Source organism: Castanea sativa, chromosome 12 (genome assembly GCF_040712315.1).
Source record: "Castanea sativa cultivar Marrone di Chiusa Pesio chromosome 12, ASM4071231v1".
NCBI classification, from domain to species: Eukaryota; Viridiplantae; Streptophyta; class Magnoliopsida; order Fagales; family Fagaceae; genus Castanea; species Castanea sativa.
The window spans coordinates 19,115,759-19,136,552 of NC_134024.1; the positions used below are offsets into that span (position 1 = coordinate 19,115,759).

The window sequence follows — 20,794 nt, forward strand, 5'->3', positions numbered from 1 at the left end:
TTTGTCCACAGGCATAATTAGAGGGGTGAATTTTACCGTCCATGGAGCTTTTTCGTCTTTCTTTTTATCTCCGTCATTACTCCGACGACCTAGGCATTCTCTCTTTTGCCCCCTGCAGTCGTCCTCCTTCCTTCCTTCTTTTCCTGGTTTTCCTTCGTCAACTATGGCTGCCAATGCATCTTCTGCATTCATGTACTTTTGCGCCTTTAGGAACATCTCTGCCATCGTTTTAGGTGGATTCTTTACCAGCAAGACCACAAACTCACAAACTCTCTAGACTTCAATGTCGCTTTAAAGGTCGTCAGTTGTACCTTGTCGTCAGCGTCGTCCACTTCTAGGGTTTCTTGAGTGAAGCGCTTCCCGTAAGACCGTAGGGTCTCTTTCTCCCCTTGCTTAATAGTAAGTAGGTGGTCTGCTGGTCTCTTAGGACGTTGTCCTCCAACGAAATGGTGCAGAAAGGCGCCACTTAACTGCTCAAAGCTATCAATAGATGAGGTGGGCAATCTGGTGAACCACTCCCTGGCAGCTCCTTTAAGTATGGTGGGGAAGGAACGACACATTATTTCGTCGGGGGGCTGTTGGAGGCCCAATGTCGTTTTAAAGGTATTAAGGTGATCCTGGGGGTCTTTAAGCTTGTCAAAAGGCTCAAGCTGAGGCAACCGAAACTTCGCTGGTACTAGTCGTTCCAAGATCGCCATGGTAAAAGGAGAATTTGTTGCCCTGACCATTCTATCCAAGCTCCGATCTGTCTTCTCCTTAATGGCATATCTCAGCTCGTCCATCTCCTTCCTCATTTCTTGGAGAAGATCAGAATGTTGCTCGTCTGGAGTAATAGTCCTTCGTCGGTCGCTTCTCCCATGGCTGTCTCCCTCATCCTCTTGGATAGCTTTGGACCGGTTCTCCTCATGCTAAAGCCTTTGTCTCATCTCCTGATTCTGTCTGGTGAGTTCCTCGACGGTGGCCGCAAGAGCTTGGACTTGCTGAGCCAACGCCGCTGAATCCTGGTTGGATCCCATCTAGATATTGAAGTTGGTAGAAACTGTGTTTTCAAACCGTTGTACGAAAATGTCGTTCCCACAAACGGCGCCAAACTGATGAAGCAAAAGTTCGTCAGTTCTTGTGAGTTCGTCCAGATAGGGCCGGGCACTCTCTTGCGTCACAGTGGGAGTAAGAGCTCACAAAAATGGTCACCGGTGCGGTGCCTGCTGCCTCCGATGCTCAAGTCAGAATAAAGAAATGTTTTATAATAATAGATCAGAATAACTCAGTATATCTTATGATTATATGTGTGTACCTCGTGGTGGCGATGTGAGGGCTTTATATATAATGCTCTGGATTATAGCCGTTGTGGTCGAGATGGTGGTGTTAATGCCTTTCTTTTACTGCTGAGTAATGAGACTTAATATGCTCTCAACAGTCTGTCTGGCTAGCATCATAATCGTCCGGGACATTATTGGCAGAATTAAATGATCCTGATGTCCTCATCAGTGACGTGGATATTTACTTAGGCTCGTCCATGGGAGCGTTCTCGTCTGTCTTGTTAACTTCGTCTGTGCCTTGATTTTGTATTTAGCATTTTTTTTACCTCTTTCATTAAGCTTTTCTATATCAATATGTGCTGTGATGGTCCCAAGCATTTTCACTTTTCAGTTTTCTATTTAAAAGTGAGAATACACAATTTGACCAATTCGCCAATATTTCATACTTTTTTCTTTTTTAATGAAGTTTCATACTTTTCTCACAACCCATAATTTTTAGAAAAGTTTGTGTTCTAGAAATTTTCTTAGCACAATCCTACAGACGGTTCCATTATTTTTTCAAAGAAGACCTTTCTTTTGAAGAAACTATATTAATGCAATCCTTTTATGTACAACTCTCTCTTCTTCCCTTTCCCTTGCCTTACTTTTTCCTCCCTTCTTTCATTTTCATCTCCCTTACAACCAAACAGGATATTAGTTTCCAGATTCAGCTAATAAAAAAAAAGTGTTTTGAGGATATTAATAAAAAGAGTATGAATTTGGTATGAATGGGGTGTAAAATTCATGTTTTACACCATTTAATAAAAGATGTTGTAAGTGCACAATTACACCTGGCCCCAAGAACAGTTACGGGCTCAGGCCCAATGAGCCTTAAACAATATGAATTTGTAGAGTGTGGGCTTGAAACCCAGGTTAGAAGTGTGTGAGGATTAAATGACAAGCCAAAGATTGCAAACACTCAAAAACAACGGGGAATATTGTAAATCAACCTCCTCGGACGTAAGCCAAGAGTTGTTCTTATATTATCTCTTCCTCTTTTTTCTTTTCCTTTTTAGATTACAAAGTAGTCCGTCCCCCTTTTCAGTTCTAGGTTGCTCCTTAAATACTCTTCTTTTTGATACTTTGTACACGTGTTGCCCCAACTCCCCCTTAGCCTAGATATTTCTTTTCTCAGTGCCTTTGAATAGTAACCAGAAGTTTCCCTTCCACTGTTCAGGTGTCACTTCCCCATTAATGCGGCCAGGGTGGTAGGTGCAAGGTCTTTAATGCGGATGTGGCAGCCTTTATCCTTGGTATTTCTCTAGCATCGATGCTTCTAGGACATTCAAGGGTTCACCCCCTTTTACCATTGGTCTTCACCGTGTCATTCCCTAACCTTTACAATGAAGTCCCGGAATCTCCGATGTCCGTCCGAGGGGAAAAATCATCCTCGGCTGTACTCTCGGATCCTCGGCGTATGGGCCGACCCATAGTACTAACAAGTTCTAAACCCAGGAGCAGGTCGGCCTTCCTTAGCATGGCCCAAAGGCCCATATACCCATCAGGGTCTTTTTACTCCCCACAGATGTCATATCATCTTTTTACTTAAAACTTAGTACATTATATTACAATTAATAACATCTTAATAAATTCCCAATTTGGTTGAATTTTCAGATGAGTATTATAATTGATTGAGTGTGGCTGTGTTTATTCTTTAATACGTAATAAGATGATGTGGCATGTTGGGATTGGAAGGTGTAAAACTTAGGTTTTAAACCACATCCCTATAGAATTTAATCTTTAATAAAAATATGCAAAAAAACATGTTTGATTACCGTTTTAGTCTTTAACACTTGTACTATGTATCAAAATGGTTTTTAACATCTTAAACATGTCAATTTTGTTTCTAAACTTTTGGTATTGTGTCAAAATAATCCTTATTATTAAGTGGTACATGAAAAGAATTGATTTATCTAACATTAATATCAAAATAATATTTTTATGCCATCTAAGCTATCCTTTGAATTATCACGTGTCCTTAATTAGAAAAAAAAAATTATTAATTGTATCTACATAAGTAAATGAGATGTTATATTATTATCAGAAATTGAAATTTTTTTTTTCTTTTCCTCTGCTTTCTCAGGAACCAAATGAGGTTTAAGTCTTGAATTTTTAGTTAAAGTGCTCATGAACATCATCTAAAAAACATACTATGTACCTAATTTTAAAATGAAAATTTTAAAAAAACAAACCAAATGTCAATTTTTTACATTATCATTTTTTTAAGAAGTTAAAGTTATTACCAATTATATTATAAAAATCTTGTAAACTAACATGGTAATGAAATAATTAGTGTTGTGTCAGCAAAGTAATAAATCAATTTCATTATTATTTTTCTATTTTGTGTTAGAAAATTGATACATCCATTTAATAAAAGTAGTGTGTAACTTTGTGCATATGCACATGTAAATTTAAAAACTATCACAATTGTGTGTGTGTGTGTGTGTGATTTAGAATCTAATTGGATCTAGATTCTTCAGTTTTTGTACCAAATAATACACCTGCTACAAAAATTAAAAAATTAGATGGGACATATGACGCAAAATTGAACTCCAATTAAAATTCAATTTAGAATCTAATTGAATTAAGATTCTTTGATTTTTGCACCTAATAATTCATTTGACACATAAATTTAAAAATTAGACGAGACACGTGGCACAAAATTACACTCCAATATATAAATGTATAGCAAGTTACCATCACTCTATTTAAAACTAGCATGTAACTCCATGCAAACGCATGGATGCATTTAAAATTAAATAAAATTTTTATTATAAAAATATAAATAATTAGTCAAATTAATTTTTTTAAAGCATGTAATACATGCATTCATGCATTCATATAGAGACATTTAAAATTAAACACAATTTTTATCTTAAAATATAGATAATTAGTCAAATTATTTTTTTAAAGTAAAGAAATTAGTCACATACTAAAATTCTTACCTAAATCTAATACTACTTATGCTCATTTTTTTTTTCTAATTTTTAATAAGATAGAACGTTTGGTGAGTTTTGTTATGTGGTGATTTTTATTTTATTTATTTTTTGAGAAACATATGATGATTTTTATTGAGTATATGTGATTTTTTTTTTTAGTTCATTAATATTAGATTCTTAGTATTTTGCATTCATTAACTCACTTGACACAAAGACTAAAAAACTTAAGTAGGCACATGGCACAAGCTTAAGTGGATAATTATGGTGTAGTTCCCACATAAATTTAGACTCATGGCGCAAAATTCGATTATAATTTCAATTTCAAATTCAATTTTCTCTAACCTTTACCTATTAATATATATATATATATATATATATATATATATATATAGATGACTTATAAATTTGAATTTTTTTTAGTTATATGATTATGTTTTATGGTTTACTAAATTAACTAATTTGGCACAAAAATTTAAAAATTTAGATTAGATGGGACACATGGCGCAAAATTAAACTCTAATTGAAATTTAATTTTTACACTAAATTAACTCACTTAGCACAAAATTTTTAAATTTAAATTAGATAAGACACATGACGCAAAATTAGACTCTAATTGAATTCCAATTTGAAATTTAATTGGATTTTCTCTCTGCTTTACCTATTATTATTATTATTATTATTATTATTATTATTATTATTATTATTATTATATTACAAGTTGTTCATGAAATCACAGTCCCATATATGGCCCTTTTTAGGAGCCACTATCTCATCAAAAAAAAAAAGTTAGTATATTGCAATGTATTTGGAATGGTGAGTCCATCGATATTTGGAATCAATGTTTAAAATAAAATAAAAAAAAAAACCTTAAATTGGACACGTGACGCAAAGTTAGATAATAATTGGAATCCAATTTAGAATTTAATTGGATTTTCTCTCAGTTTTGGCTTTAATTATATGTATAGACTGGTTATTGGCCCGTGCGTTGCACGCTTTTTTTTGGTATGATTTTTTTTGGGAAAAAAACTTCTTTCATTTTTATGTAGTGATTTTAAAAAATACAATGAAGGGTTTTATGACAAATTTTGTTAATTTTATGAAATACATTTATATAAAATAAAACTCATTAAATACATAAGACATACGTAAAGATATAATTCATGACTACGAATGAAAGTTATTGTATTTTTTTAATTTCTATTAGCTAGATCACATTTCTTAAATAAACTGAACAACCATTTCATCACTCCGTTATGCACATGATGATTGGAATGGTGTTAGTTAGTACATCATTGCTTGATAAACAATATTGAGTAAAAATTATTTTAATTCTATTTAAGAATTTTTTTGTGAAATTTCCATTTTCATGTCCATTTCTTTAATCTAATAGATTTAATTTTTTATGTTAGTTTAATTGAATAGTATTGTGTTTACACTTTTTTAAAACTACAATTGATAATTCACAAAATGAGTAAACAATTTATTGAGTATTGTAAAAGATACAAATATGAACATTAACATGAGCATGAACATGAAGGGAGATTGCTATTCATTTTCTTGAAGAAAAAATGTACTTACAAAAAATTCCAAACTTTATTAGGTAAAGAAGAATCAAGTCATAGATAGCAAAATCAATAAACCAAAAATTTTAGGAGCCTAAGATGAGCCATTACTCATTTGAAACAACCCAAAATACTCAAGGACTAAAATAAATAAATAAATAATCCACTCGACACTTCCATCGCAACTACTTTAGCTTAAGGAAAACAATATATGTATATATATATATATATATATATATATATATATATATATATATATATATATATATATATATTTTTTAATTTAGAAATAGTTACAATATGTATGCTAACCCCGCAACTTGAACCTTTTCTCCCTAACTCTCACAATTTGAACATTTTCTCACTTAAACCCTAGACACTTTGTGTATGGAGATGTGTCAATTCAGCTATATGGCCCTTGACCCACACACACACACACACACATATCATTCAATAAATATAGAACCTCCTTTAAATTTTTTTTCATATGTTTATCATAATTAAGGGAAATAATGGGTATTTTACTTTAGCATATGTGAAAAAGGCATATACATACCACAAAGGGTAAAAGAGAAAGAAAAAGTTGCTAATCCCTTTTAATATGGTTGATTGCTTTGCCTCAATTAGTCGCCCAAACAACAAACCGCTTATTCATTCCACAGCCACAAATGTCAATGCAACATTGGCCATCAATAATTGCTAATCTGAAAGTATAGATTTCTTTAATAGCTCTACCTTCGTTTCTTTTGGCTAATATGTCTTTACTAAATCAAAATCAAACCACAAAATCATATAAAAATCACCAAATATGAGTTTAAAATTATAATTAAATTTTTAAAAGAAATGTAGGCACAATTGCACAAAAATTCCACGTAACTAAGTCACACTCAGGAATATTTGGCCCTTTTTCCTTTGTATAAATTGGGGGTTCCAATGGGATGAGGGGGTTAACAATTTTCTCTCCAAAACATTTATTGTAGGAACATAAAAGTTTTCTATTGTAGACTTTTCATGCTTAAAAAACATGACTTGCCAACTAATCAAACTGGAGTTTCTAGTACCTACAACAATTTCACAACATCAAGAACAAACCCCCAGTGTATATAGTGTCAAATTCCATAGTCTCCTATTACATTAAATGAGTGTTTAATTTTTCTCGCAAAATATTGAATAGTAAAGCTTCTGGGCCATAGTCTCAACAACAACCCTCAATCATGTTAGACTTGGATGACATCTTTCCACAACGTATCATTATGAGATGTAGAAAAATTTTGGAGTGCACACAATGTTTAGTGTGGATGGGAAGAAATTTCATCCTATTCCAATTGGTTAGGTCAATAAGGGACCTATTCCAATTTAATGATCCTGAAATTTTGTATACAAGTAATAATCTGACAACTAATGACAATGCAACATTAGCCATCGATAATTGCTAATCTGAAAGTATAGATTTCTTTAATAGCTCTACTTTCGTTTATTTTGGCTAATATGTCTTTACTAAATCAAAATCAAACCTCAAAATCATATAAAAATCACCCAATTAGAGTTTAAAATTATAGTTAAATTTTGAAAAGAAATGTAGGCACAATTGTACAAAAATTCCATATAACTAAGTCACACTCAGGAATATTACACCATTTTTCCTTTGTATAAATAGGGGGTCCCAATGGGATGAGGGGGCTAACAATTTTCTCTCCAAAACATTTATTGTAGGAACATAAAAGTTTTCCATTGTAGACTTTTCACACTTAAAGAACATGACTTGCCAACAAATTAAACTAGAGTTTTCAATACCTACAACAATTTCACAACATCAAGAACAAACCCACAATGTATATAGTGTCAAATTCCATAGTCTCCTATTACATCAAATGAGTGTTTAAATTTTCTCGCAAAATATTGAATAGTAAAGCTTCTAGGCCATAGTCTCAACTACAACTCTCAATCATGTTGGAATTGGATGACACCTTTCCATAATGTATCATTATGAGATGCAGAAAATTTTTGGAGTGTACACAACGTTCAATGCTGATGGGAAGAAATTTCATCATATTCTAATTGGTTAGGTCAATAAGAGACCTATTCCAATTTAATGATCCTGAAATTTTGTATATAAGTAATAATCAAAAGGAAACTTCCGCCTAAAATAAGTTAGACTTTTGGCAAGAGAGAAAATTGATGTCTAGACAAATCAAGCTAAGGCCGACCAAAATGGACCATATTCTTAATTTCTTATCTTGATTTGTTCCATATACAAGATTTACAGTCAATGCTTGACGTATAAAAGTTGAACATCTTATCTAAAGCCCATTATTTGAAAGCTTGAGAAAAAAATCATTTAAACCAACACAATGAGTCTATTTGAATACCGTTTATTTTGCTGAAAACTGAAAAATGAAAACTTATTACTAAAAACACTTTAGTAAAATAATTTTTAAACTATGAATAGGTGTTGTGGGACCCACGGTTGACCTGCTTATGCGCGTTTTTTGAAGTTTGGCTGAGTCATGAATAGTGTCGTAGGACCTAGCCAAAAAACACAAAATGCCTAATAATCCTTATGCAAACACACGCAATATATAAATTAAAAGGAATCAAAGAAAAATTGTCAAAAATAATGAAAATTTAATATGTGCTTAAATTCTTATAAGGATGAACACAGTAGCAATATACTTAAAAAAAAAAATAAAGATAAAAAAAAAAATCTATGCTTAAATTCTTATAAGGATGAACACGATAGCAATATCCTTTAAAAAAATAAAGGTAAAGGAATAATCATCAATGTAATTGCAAAATGCAGAAACTCTAAGCAAAAACATAAAATCTCTCAGATTACAACTTGATAGACCCATTGCAAAGTTCTCTTCATGAATTAAGAAATAATAATAATTGCAAAGGACAAAAACCTCTTTCTACACTTGCACCCCCTGGCTTCGCTCAATGATCTTAAAAAAGTTTGTCCAGTAAGAGATAATTAGAGAGAATCAAAATTTGCTTCAAAGATTAAAATGTGACTCAATAACTTGAATTGAAAGACTTGGATCAAAAATGGCGTGAAAACCCAAAACTTTCCCCGTATAAAGAGAAAGTTTGTTGTATAGAGAGAGAGGGGGTGAAAAATGAACTGAAGTTGTTGTTGTTGTTGTTGTTTTTTTTTTTTTTTTCTTCTCCTAAAAAAATATAATGTGAAATGTATCGGTAACGGTGCAAAATTAATAACTACCAAGTGGAACCATGCAATTAAACACCAACAGTTGCAAAAATAGTTCTGAAATTGTGTGCTTGAATAGAAACATTTTTTTGTGTTTATAAACGTAGATGTGGCATTAATTTATGTAGCTATGTGGCGCAATGAAAAGTGGTCAACAAAAAGTTAAAAGTTTCGACTATTAGTTTTTTTTTTTTTTTTTTTTTTGAGAAATAATTACAACATGCTACTAACCCTACATCTCGAATCATTTCCCCCTAAACCTCCAAGTACTTTGTACATGAGGAGGTGCCAATTCAGTTACAAGGCCTTTGGCCAACTATTAGTTATTACTAGCGTATGACCCAGACTACTTTTATTTATTATTCATGGAAAAATATGTAAAATCATAAAAATATTATGACACAACTCCATAGATAATTAAAATTAAATAAATTGCTTTTTTTTATAAGAAAATGAAAAGGAAAAAAACTTCCCATTTATTTTTATTTTTCTTAATTATATTATTATTTTTTAAAATGATGAGAAACTCCCTTAAAATTGAAGGTGTGTTTATGCATTAAATATGGTAAAATGAAGACATAAAGAATAAAGAAAATACAAAAAACCTCAATTATACAAACTATGTTGTTACGATTATAGGATTCTTATTATAGCTATCCAAATTAAACAACACAGAGGACAACTAATTTCAAGAATACATACAAAAACCGCACAAAAGATAGTTGTTGGGGTAGGAAGAAAAAAAACGAAAACCACATTTATCGAAATAAGAGGAGTTATTCAGATATGTCATAAGGCCATAGTCTCAACTACAACTCTCAATCATGTTGGACTTGGATGACACCTTTCCACAACATATCATTATGAGATGCAGAAAAATTTTGGAGTGTATACAACATTCAATGCTGATGGGAAGAAATTTCATCTTATTTCAATTGTTTAGGTCAATAAGGGACCTATTCCAATTTAATGATCCTGGAATTTTGTGTACAAATAATAATCAATGAAACTTCCACCTAAAATAAGTCGGACTTTTAGCAAGAGAGAAAATTGTTGTCTAGACAAATTAAGCTAAGGCCGACCAAAATGAACCATATTCTTAATTTCTTATCTCGATTTGTTCCATGTACAAGATTTACAGTCAATGCTTGATGTATAAAAGTTGAACATCCTATCTAAAGTCCATCATTTGAAAGCTTGAGAAAAAAATTCATTTAAACCAACACAATGAATCTGTTTGGATGCCGCTTATTTTGCTAAAAACTGAAAACTTATTGTTAATAACACTATAACAAAATAATTTTTAAACTATGAATAGTGTTGTGGGACCCACAGCTGACCTGCTTATGCACGTTTTTTGAAGTTTGGTTGGGTCACGAACAGTGCCGTAAGACCCAACCAAAAAACACAAAACGCCTAATAATCCTTAGGCAAACACACGAAATATATAAAATATAAAGGAATCAAAGAAAAATTGTCAAAAATAATGAAAATTTAATCTGTGCTTAAATTCGTATAAGGATGAACACAGTAGCAATATCCTTTTTTTTAAATAAAGAAAAGATTAAAAAAAAAAAAAACAGTGCTTAAATTCTTATAAGGATGAACACAATAGCAATATCCTTTTTTAAAAAAATAAAGATAAAAAAATCTATGCTTATTTTGTACTTATGATAAAATCCTATCACAAAGTTTTTTGAGACTCGTGTTGATTAGTGATTAGGAGTTATAAAGAAATAATCATCAAAAAAAAAAAAAATATATATATATATATATATCTCGTGCGGGAGTGCATAAGGTCTTGCCAAGTAACGCTCCAATTCAGCATTTAGCATTTTTTTTTACCTCTTTCATTAAGTTTTTTTTTTTGCTGTTACTCAAAAGTTTACATTAACTTATTTTACTGTTATCTCATTAATCTCTCATTAATTGATTAAGTTTACATCATACATTTCTCTCTTTTTCATGTCTTTTAGCATACCAACTATTTTAAATTTTTTTTAAAAAAGCAAAAAAATAATAATTAATGACTAATAATAATAACTAACCAAATAAAGCCTTGGAGAGATAAAGGGAAATAAAAATGTTATGAATTGTTATATAAAATGTATTGTTTAACTACATATTACCAAAATAAAAGACCTGAGACTGACAAAAAATTTGAAAGAAAGAGAAAAATCTGAGGGGCTACCACCTCCGTCATATTGGCCTCCCACCACCATTAAGACGCCGAAACCCCTATGGGGTTTTTTTTATAAAAAAAATTAGGAGATTAAATATGATTTAGGTTTGGGTCATTTGATTGGATAATTTTTTTTTTTGGTATATAAGTAGAAAGAATACTTGGTATGCAATGTAAAACCATATTCTACCATGGTTTTAAATCATCAATAAGACACATACATACACACTTGTCCACATCATGTTTTAACGTCGCATTATCGATGAATGGAAAATAGTGAGAGTTGAACATACTTTTATTTCATAGTATTAAATATGTGAACATAACATATATTAGTTGATTTTCATGGTCATGTTACACTTTTGCATTTGTTTTTGGTTTCATGATTTAAAAAGATAATTAATCTTACCTTGAAAATGCTATAAATATGCCGTGAAACTACTAAATTAATTTTTAATATCTCAAAATGTATATGTTTCTTTACTCTAATTTAGTATACTTTGTTTTTTATAATATATGTACAACACTATCCAAAACTGTCTTATATAAAATATTATAAAATTATCCGCGCAATTCACTAGTTTTATTTTTCTTAATTATATTATTATTTTTTAAAATGATGAGAAACTCCCTTAAAATTGAAGGTGTGTTTATGCATTAAATATGGTCAAATGAAGACATAATGAATAAAGAAAATACAAAAAACCTCAATTATACAAACTATGTTGTCACGATTATAGCATTCTTATTATACCTATCCAAATTAAACAACACAGAGGACAACTAATTTCAAGAATACATACAAAAACCGCACAAAAGATAGTTGTTGGGGTAGGGAAAAAAAACGAAAACTATTGAAAAAGTTAAATTGTATAGTTTTATCAATACGAATCACTGTACTGCCCCATAAAAAAATAAAAGATGGTGGCACTAAATCAAGGTTACATTTGTGAAATCTCACAGAGAAATCTACAGCTACCTACTCCTTTCCTAAGCCATGTACATTTGGTTGATGCTTTTTACCACAACCCTTTTCCACAAATTTCTTGAAGCATAAGGATATTGACAATTTTTGCATTCTTCTAAACTTCACTAATGCATTTTCTTATTTGTCTATGGCTCTTTCTCAACTACTCTCCTACTCCTAACAGCAATTAACACCTAACAAAGTAACATCAACATAAATTAGAGAATGACGCACTATGTTGCACTCTATAAACTTCAAAGGATTATATCATAAATTATCCAATATGTTTGTCAGCAATTAACACCTAACAAAGTAACATCAACATAAATTAGAGAATGATGCACTATGTTGCACTCTATAAACTTCAAAGGATTATATCATAAATTATCCAATATTTTTGTCAGTGACTGGGTATGGGTGCAGCAAACACATGCATGTACAAAATTTTGGGTATAAGCAAAAAAATAAAAATAAAAAGCTTGCAACGTTGAATGCTCATAGGACCAAGACTTAACTGATTTAAAAGGTAAATTTAATGTTCCGCAAGTAATCTGCATATCAAGAATGTTCAGCAAGGATTATATCATAAATAGCACATTCTATTCGTAAATAATCTGCGTATCAAATCATAAACTGATTTAGGAAAAGCATTATCTTAAGAAAATAACTCACTTAGGAAAAGACAACAGTAGAGAAAGGAAGGAAATGCTTCTGCAAATATATATCGAACAGTAACCTTTATGACTGGCTACATGCTATGAAATATAAGGATAAGATCTTGGATTGGCCTTTGAGGATTAAAATTGCCATCGAGATAGCAAGAGGCATAGCTTGCCCTCTCCATAACTGTCATTTCTCAGTAGTCCATCTCAGCTTGAGTTTGAATGCTATCTTCCTTGATCAGAATTTTGACGCCAAGATATCAAATTTTGGAGAGGCAATAATATTGAAACCAGGAGGACTAATGTTTGCGAACTCAAGTGACAATGACTTGAGCAATAGTGTTCTTGATGGCAATGGAGTTACGGAGTTGGATTTTTTCAGAAACGATGTCTATGATTTTGGCATTCTGCTTCTTGAGCTAATTACAGGAAAGGCACACATTCAAATAAAAATAATTATTCAGACCATTTGGATGGGAGTTACATTGATTGGATTACTTGTCTTTTGACTTGCTCTTCTTTAATGTGCAATTTCATTGATAAATCTCTTATTGGGTTAGGTTTTGATAATGAAGTCTTTCAGTTGCTCAGAATTGCTGGTGCCTACATTAAGCCCTTACCTTGTCAAAGGCCCGCAACCCTCGACTTGTACCATGCGATAAGCATCCCTAGAAAGAATTATGGCCTCATAAATAATGACCCAGAGATATTGAGGCATTCTAAAATTGCAACTGCCAGTACTTCGAATGAAATTGTTGAGGCTGAAAGTATATAGAACACACATAGCAGATTAAAACACACACAAACACGAAGGGCACGAAGGAGAAAAATCTCATAGATCATTTAATCTAAAATTAAGATGTCAAAAGCTCAAACACGTAAAAGCAGCAAAAGAAACATCACAAATTTATGCATAAGGCCATGCCTATATGACTTTTAAATAATCCAAATGCAGCAATATTAGAAGCAATTTTAAGGATTATTTCCTACTCTCAGTGGCTTTTGCAACATAAAAATCACAATCAACACATATACATCTCATAAAGAACAAAAAACATATTTGTTAATGTTCTACTTGTCAATTGAAAACAGTCCCAACTTAACAATCAAAATAGGAGTTATAACCATAACCAGAGATTGTACTAACTTAAATAAATATATGTATCTTTGTCTAAACGTGTCTGTAATTCCTAAAAAAAAAAAAAAACAGCCAGGTTATCTTACACTTACTGTAAAAAAAATCTGATTTCATCCAAACCAAGGAAAGAAGACATACAGGACTTCAGCCAAAAACATTCTCTATTCAGCATTGCAGTTAGAATGGCTTTGATGAGGGGTGGATTCTGTGAGTCAAAGAGACCTGATGTAGTTGCCACTTGGGATGCGCTGCCGCTAAGGGGTGTAGAGCGTATCCTGTTTCTTTTGCTAGTCACAACACCGACTTCAATTCCATTCCTATGTGTTTTAACCAATATACCACCATCATAATGCAAATACCTTATCAAAGCCACATATAACCCAAAGATCTATCCAACTATTATAGGGGAAAAAAAGATCATATTTAATGCACAAATTTAAAAATAAAGAGGAAAACTTACTGTTAGCAGTCCCGGTGAGTCAGTGGTGGGAGGGTAGACGTTGGCAGGAAGCTGGCTTGACAGAAGGGCTGACCTTTAGATTTCTATCTACCTCTCTCTTCATTTATCTCATTTTGTTCAATGTTTAAATTTTATTAACAGTTATGGTACTCTTTCTAAGTGTTTTTTTTTTTTTTAAAATAATAAAGTGTGGATTGGTGTGGTTTTAATGATTAGAAGTGTAGATATTGAAAAATTCAGGTGCAAAGGAAAAGCAAGTGTGGTAAATTACAGACAACAGAAACCGTATTTGGAGAAGAAAAAGTATTCGAGGAGGATAATTAACAATGTTATGCTGAAACTTAGGTATATGGTGTTGCAAAGAAGAAGCGGAACAAAGAGCGTACACCCAAAAATATTCCATCTCCTCTCTACGCTAATTGCAAAATTAGCAAAACCAAATTCTTTCAAATATCCAAAACAAACAAAAGGCTAAGAATAAACCAAATTGCAACCGAAAAACCTTTATCGAAACCATAAATAACCGAAATGCCAATACCCAAACTGCCAAACATAAATCATAGTTTTCGCAAGATTTTGGTTTTTTACTTTAAAAATTTATAAAAAATCATAAAACAAAGAAAGGAAAAATAAATAAATAAATAAAAACTCACCCTGTTATAGTGTACCACCGGTTGAGGGAAGCCAGTTTTTTGGTGGTTAGAGTCCAATGGTGGTGCTGGCCTGAGATGTCTCCCTATATCCCCTTATGCATATGTTTTTTGCATTCCATGCCAAACGGTAGGAAAAACAATGGCAGAACCCATCTATTTTTTGAAAGGGGTCAAAGAACAACCGTTGACAATTCAGCAGGGGAAAAGCAACAGCGATTAGTAGTTGGAAACAGATTCACATGCTCAGGTGCGGCATAAAGAAGGCGGAAAGTGACATGGGGGATTCATTCTTTTGTATAGAAATAGGGATTTGTAAAATTGTTCTTTCATGGTGACTCCTTGAAGGCTTCTAAGGCATCACCAAGACTTCTAAAGCCAATTTAAGCACAGAAATTGTCATTGAACATCTCTGTTTTCCCTTTTTTAGCTCACCAAACTTACCATAAATTCTGAGAAGTTCAACTTTAGTAGGCAAACAGGATCCTGGCCAAATGTTGCAAAAAGCACAGCAGCAGAAGCTTCCCCCTCCTCATTCTCCTTAAGTAAAATGTAATCTAATCTAAATATTATCGTAGACTTAGAGATTCATAAATAAAAGGGACAAAGGAGTAAAGAAGAAGAAGAAGAAGGAAAGAAAGGCCAAACTAAATACTGAGTCTAGATGCTGAATATTGAGGTGGGAGAGAGAGAGAGAGAGAGAAATGAGTTTCCTTCCATTATCAACTCCAAGTCTACAACGAAAGTTTTTTTTTTTTTTTTTTTAATTTTTAAATGAGGAAGAGGCAAAACTAAGGAGTTTTTTTTTAGGAAATTGTTCAAATGATTCAAGCAAAACTAAAACATAACAACACTGAATCACTGACTCTAAATGCAGTAGAATACACCCCCTTACATTAGAATTCAATAATTGTTCAACATATATAGTTTTGAGTGTAACTATAGAAAAAATCTTCTTCTTTTTTAATTCTATTTCATTAATTGTTTATACAGATTACAGTCAACTGTGTTTCTTTTGTAAAATAACACTAAAACTAATCATAAATTAATCTCAAAAACCAATTCTTGCTGAATTTTAAACAGATGGCACAAATTTTCCTCCTAAATCTTGCCTCCTGAAAAGAATTATATAATGATGAGAAATCTGATTGAACATTCATAAAGAACTTATATTTCTCAATGTCCTACCAATTTTTTTTTTTTTTTTTAAAAAAAAAAACTTGAAATAGAACTTATATTTATAGACAAAACTAACAATTGTTGAACTTGCTTCATTTAAAAGGCATATATAAAGAGACAAATTGATGAGCAGAATATTGTAAATTGCCTTAGGTTGTGTGGCACATGGGAAGTAAAAGCAATGATATTTTCTTTTGGAATTGGAAATATGGCAAACTGGAGACCTTTCAGGTAGATTTGTTACTGATTTCTACCCCACAACAACTACAATGTACTGTTACTATGACATGAAAGAGACATTATAATGAAAAGTTCAAACAGGTACAATTAAAAATTATGCATTATCAAGATATATATATATATATGTGTGTGTGTGTGTGTGTGTGTGTGCAGTTTGTATAATTGAAATGAAAGAAATAAAAGTATAAAGATAGCTTTAAGTGAAAAAAAAACCATCGAAAACTAATAAACACCTGGAGTTGTTGTTTCAAATTGTTCTAGTATAGGGAAATTTGAAATCCAACTGTGGAACTTGGGTTTTGATGATGGAAAGTTCTAGTGTATAGTGTACTAAATTGCCACTTATGTTGGTGACATAGAATGCCTAAATGCACATTAGGAAAAAATGCAATGACCAATGGCAACTAAAACCAAGAGGCACAAACCATGGAGTGGATATCAACTAATGCAAGAGTAAGTAAGACATTTTGTCAAACGCACGGGTGTGCACAAAATTTCAATGTCTAAGATATTATCGATTGTTATTATATATAAAAAGAATTAAAACAGAAATACACAACTTATTGGCACATTGAACGGTTCCTGCAACGCAACATGTTTAATATTTGTTTGATTCGGCACCTCTTGAAAGCAAGGCAAAGTTTTTATATCACCAAAGCAAACATGGTGTAATCCAGAAAATTGTCTAAATCAAAACAGACAATGGTAAAATTATATCTCTATCAAATTAGTGGAAGGAAATAAAAACACAGCAAATGTTGCAATATTGGGTTTTTACTTTTTTTTAACAATACAATATGATAGCATGACTGTGTGAACATGGAGGGAGGGGGGGGGGGGGAAGGAAAAGAAATTGAGTGACCCAAATTACACAAACAAATTTTCACTCAGAAGAAAAGGAAGATTAAGAAATAAAATCCAAAGCAGTACAACTGAAAGGGAAAAAAGAAAGAAATCAGTTTTACCGGGAGTGGTTTCGCTGGGTGACCAGTGGTGGCAGGCTAGTGAAGGCAGGCCTCTGTTCTTTCTCTTCAAGCGTCACTGGGTTTCTTCCCGCAGAGGAAAAAGAGCATAACAGAAAAAAGGGAAATATTGAAGAGAAGAAACAGTATATAAGAAGGCAGATAGAGTGGTTACATACTGAACTGGTGTAGGTTTTTAAAAGATAACATTTGTAAAAACTTCCCTTTCAAAATTTTTGGTACTCGTTCTAATGCAATGCCTCAATCACTATGATCTGTGAAATGTAGCCTATGTATCGCAACTGCAGAGGAAAAAATTAAATTTTATTTTAATTTTTTAATAAAAAGCATAGGAAGAAGGAATGAAATAAATACCAATTGTAAAAAAAAAAAAAAAAAAAAAACAACTTAAATAAAAAGTCTTGCATGTTGATTTTGAACGAATACCCAAAACGAATGTAACCCAAATAGGCAAAAACAAAACAAAACATGAAACTGAAATTCATGAAAGCAAGGGAACAAAACCCAGAAACTGAAAATTCCTAATAACAATTCAGTTAGAATTTGATACAAAACCCAGAAACTAAAAATTCCTAATAACAATTCATTTAGAATTTGATCTTCTAGGTTGTTTCCCTGATTTTAAATCCCTAAATTGACAGCAAACTGAAAGAAGACAATAGGGTAAGAGATTAAACCAAATCTAACCCGTCTATTTACATAAATTAAACAAAACTACTCCTAACCAAAAACCTAAATCATAACCAATCAAACCAAAATACCTTAATCATAAATAATGCCCAAATGATTCTCCCCAAAAAACCCCCACTTTCTAAAATTAAAAACAGAACTTATGGGCGGCGGCCCTAACGGTGATGACAGAATTTGTAATGTCACCCGTCAGATTTATCTTTCTGTCTCTCACATCTACTGGTTATTCAGACTTACCGTCTCTCTATCGTCCTCTCTCCTTCTGTATCGGCTTATTCCAAACGGTTATTAAAAGAATCTTCAAACGATGTAACGATCGATCTCTTGTGTCTCTAAACTGACTTGGTGGCAGAAATCCGAGTGGGCAAGTTTGCACTCTGGTACCCAGCTCCGCTTAACTCATTCATTCCGGCGTTCAGATCTCACCGGAGAAAAGTTTGGTGCCGTTGGTATTGGCATAGCAGAGAGATTGAGTTTAGATCTGACTTTTAAAATTTTTTAAAATTAAAAATAAATTCAAAATATGGCATGTCCATTTTAATAGTTAACGTGGAATTTATTTTTAAAGTTTTGTTTAAAAATTAATGACATGGTTTAATTTGAAACATTGAATTTTAAATGAGAGGTCAAGATTAAAAGTACTATATTTGGTAAAGTATCCTAAAAATTCTAGAAGATTTGAATCCGTGTTATTTTGGTCTTTATCGTCACTTACTTAACGGAAAAATCTTACGTGGCAAACAGAGTGCCCTATTTGCACAGTCAATGCTGACATTTCTATTAAAATAATATTAAAAAATGCTACTTCAACATCCACGTCAGTATCTAATTTAAAAAATTAAATTTATCAATTTAAAAATAAAAAAAATTATAAAAAAATAATTAAAAACAAAAAATTGATGGAATTTAGATCTGTTTTGCTGGGGGTGAAACGAACGAACGCACGAGACCTAGTCCTGGTGCACCTCAAGGTCAGAGATAGTGAACTTGCATTCTCCGAGGGTGTTCCAGAGCTTGGTCGTGCGGTCACGGGAAGTCGAGACGATCTAATGGTTGTCGATTGATAAAGCGATGGAGAGGACGTCTTTGGTGTGACCGACGAAGTGACAGGCAGAGATGCCGGCCTAGAGGTCCCAGAGGCAGAGCTCGCCATCCCAGGAGCCGGAGAGAGCGAACTGGCCGTCGGAGGAGAGAACCACGTCTTCGACGAAGTGGGAGTGGCCCGTTAGCCTACGGCAAGGGACACCGTAGGTCTTGTCTTCCTTGGTGAGGTTCCAGAGGCTGATGGATTTGTTGCGCAAGGCAGTGACGATGATGTCACTGTTGTCGGTGCACATAGTGGGCGATCGATTTCTCTCATCTTTCGATGAAATTTGCTCCCACAAGTGCTTGTCTTTCTCATTTCACTCTCTCTTTATCTGGGTTGAGTTTGCTGTATTTCTTTTGGATTTTTGATAAATTTGAAAAGGGATAATATGGGTTTGTGAAAAGAAATTTTTCAGATTTGGGTGGCAGTGGTCAGCTAGGCTCACAGGTGGTGGGTAGATCTGGATTTTTTGGCCATTGGTGGGGTTTGAAGGTGGTAGATCGGTGGAGGATTTTCTTGGTCTATTGTTGTGTTTGGTTAAGTTTTGATGTTTGGTGTTTGGTTGGTTGGGTCCGGTAGAGATGTTTTAGTGTTTTGGTTGAGATGTGTTTTGGTATTTTTGTGATTGTTAGGTTTTGGTCTAATTTGAAGATCGCTGTGTGTTTTGCATGTTTGGTTGCTAAGAAAATGCAAGAAGAGAAACAAAAATATTGATTTTTATATTTTTCTGGGCAATAAGCTATTTGAGGAAGAACATGAACCATTTTGGGGAAGAGAGGAAGAACATGAACAGTTATGGGAAGACCACAAAGAACATAACAAAGGCATGGTCTTCCAACAAAATAATAAAAAGAAAAAATAATGATGACAATAAAAAATAATGAAAAGAATGGGGGCAGAGAAATTGAGAAATATTTGGGTTGGTGTTCTTGTTCAAGAAACTTTTAGATCTTAATTCATGTGAATTTTGGTTTTTAATTTTTTTTATTTAGTTAAAATTAATAAATTAATTTTTTAAATTTATATGTTGATGTGTCATGGGTGATGTAGATTTTTAATAATATTTAAGTCCTCCGTCAGCCATCTCAGACATTTCCGTCCGTTGATTGACAGAAATGACCAAAATAATACGCGTTAATTGATTTAGGGACTAAAAGTGGTGAAATTAAAATGTAGGGACTAAAATAGAAAAAAACCAAAATATTAGGACTAAAAGTGCATTTACGTATTTTATTTATTTATTTTTATTTATAGTGAGAGGCTTTCAAACCGTGTTGTAGAAGTAAAAGTAAAAATTTTAAGTTTATTGAAATGATGTGTGGTGCGGTAAAATTACGAGTTGTATATGTGTCAGTTTTTAAAGTGGTCTTTTTTCTTTTCTTGCATGACAACATCTCCTTAATTGCGGGAAAAAACTTCTGCTTTTATATATAATACTAGTATTATGCCTATGCGATGCACGGCTTAATAAAAAATATTTTGATAATATAATTAACTTTAATAAAAAATAAAATGAAAAAAGAATTAATTCAAAATTTAAGATTAA

General features: G+C 32.4%; 1 long non-coding RNA gene and 1 pseudogene across 1 annotated transcript; one reads left to right on the plus strand and one right to left on the minus strand.

The window, feature by feature from the left end:
* The first annotated feature begins 1,183 nt into the window (after positions 1-1,183).
* On the plus strand, positions 1,184-13,596 carry LOC142620313 (probably inactive leucine-rich repeat receptor-like protein kinase At5g48380; annotated as a pseudogene).
* A 686-nt stretch (positions 13,597-14,282) lies between these two features.
* Positions 14,283-18,649, minus strand: LOC142620975 (uncharacterized). Its single transcript, XR_012841670.1, has 4 exons — positions 18,399-18,649; positions 17,454-17,752; positions 15,073-16,184; positions 14,283-14,470 (listed from the first exon to the last, which is right to left on the minus strand). It is a non-coding gene; the product is annotated as an uncharacterized LOC142620975 (long non-coding RNA).
* Between the last annotated feature and the right edge of the window lie 2,145 nt (positions 18,650-20,794).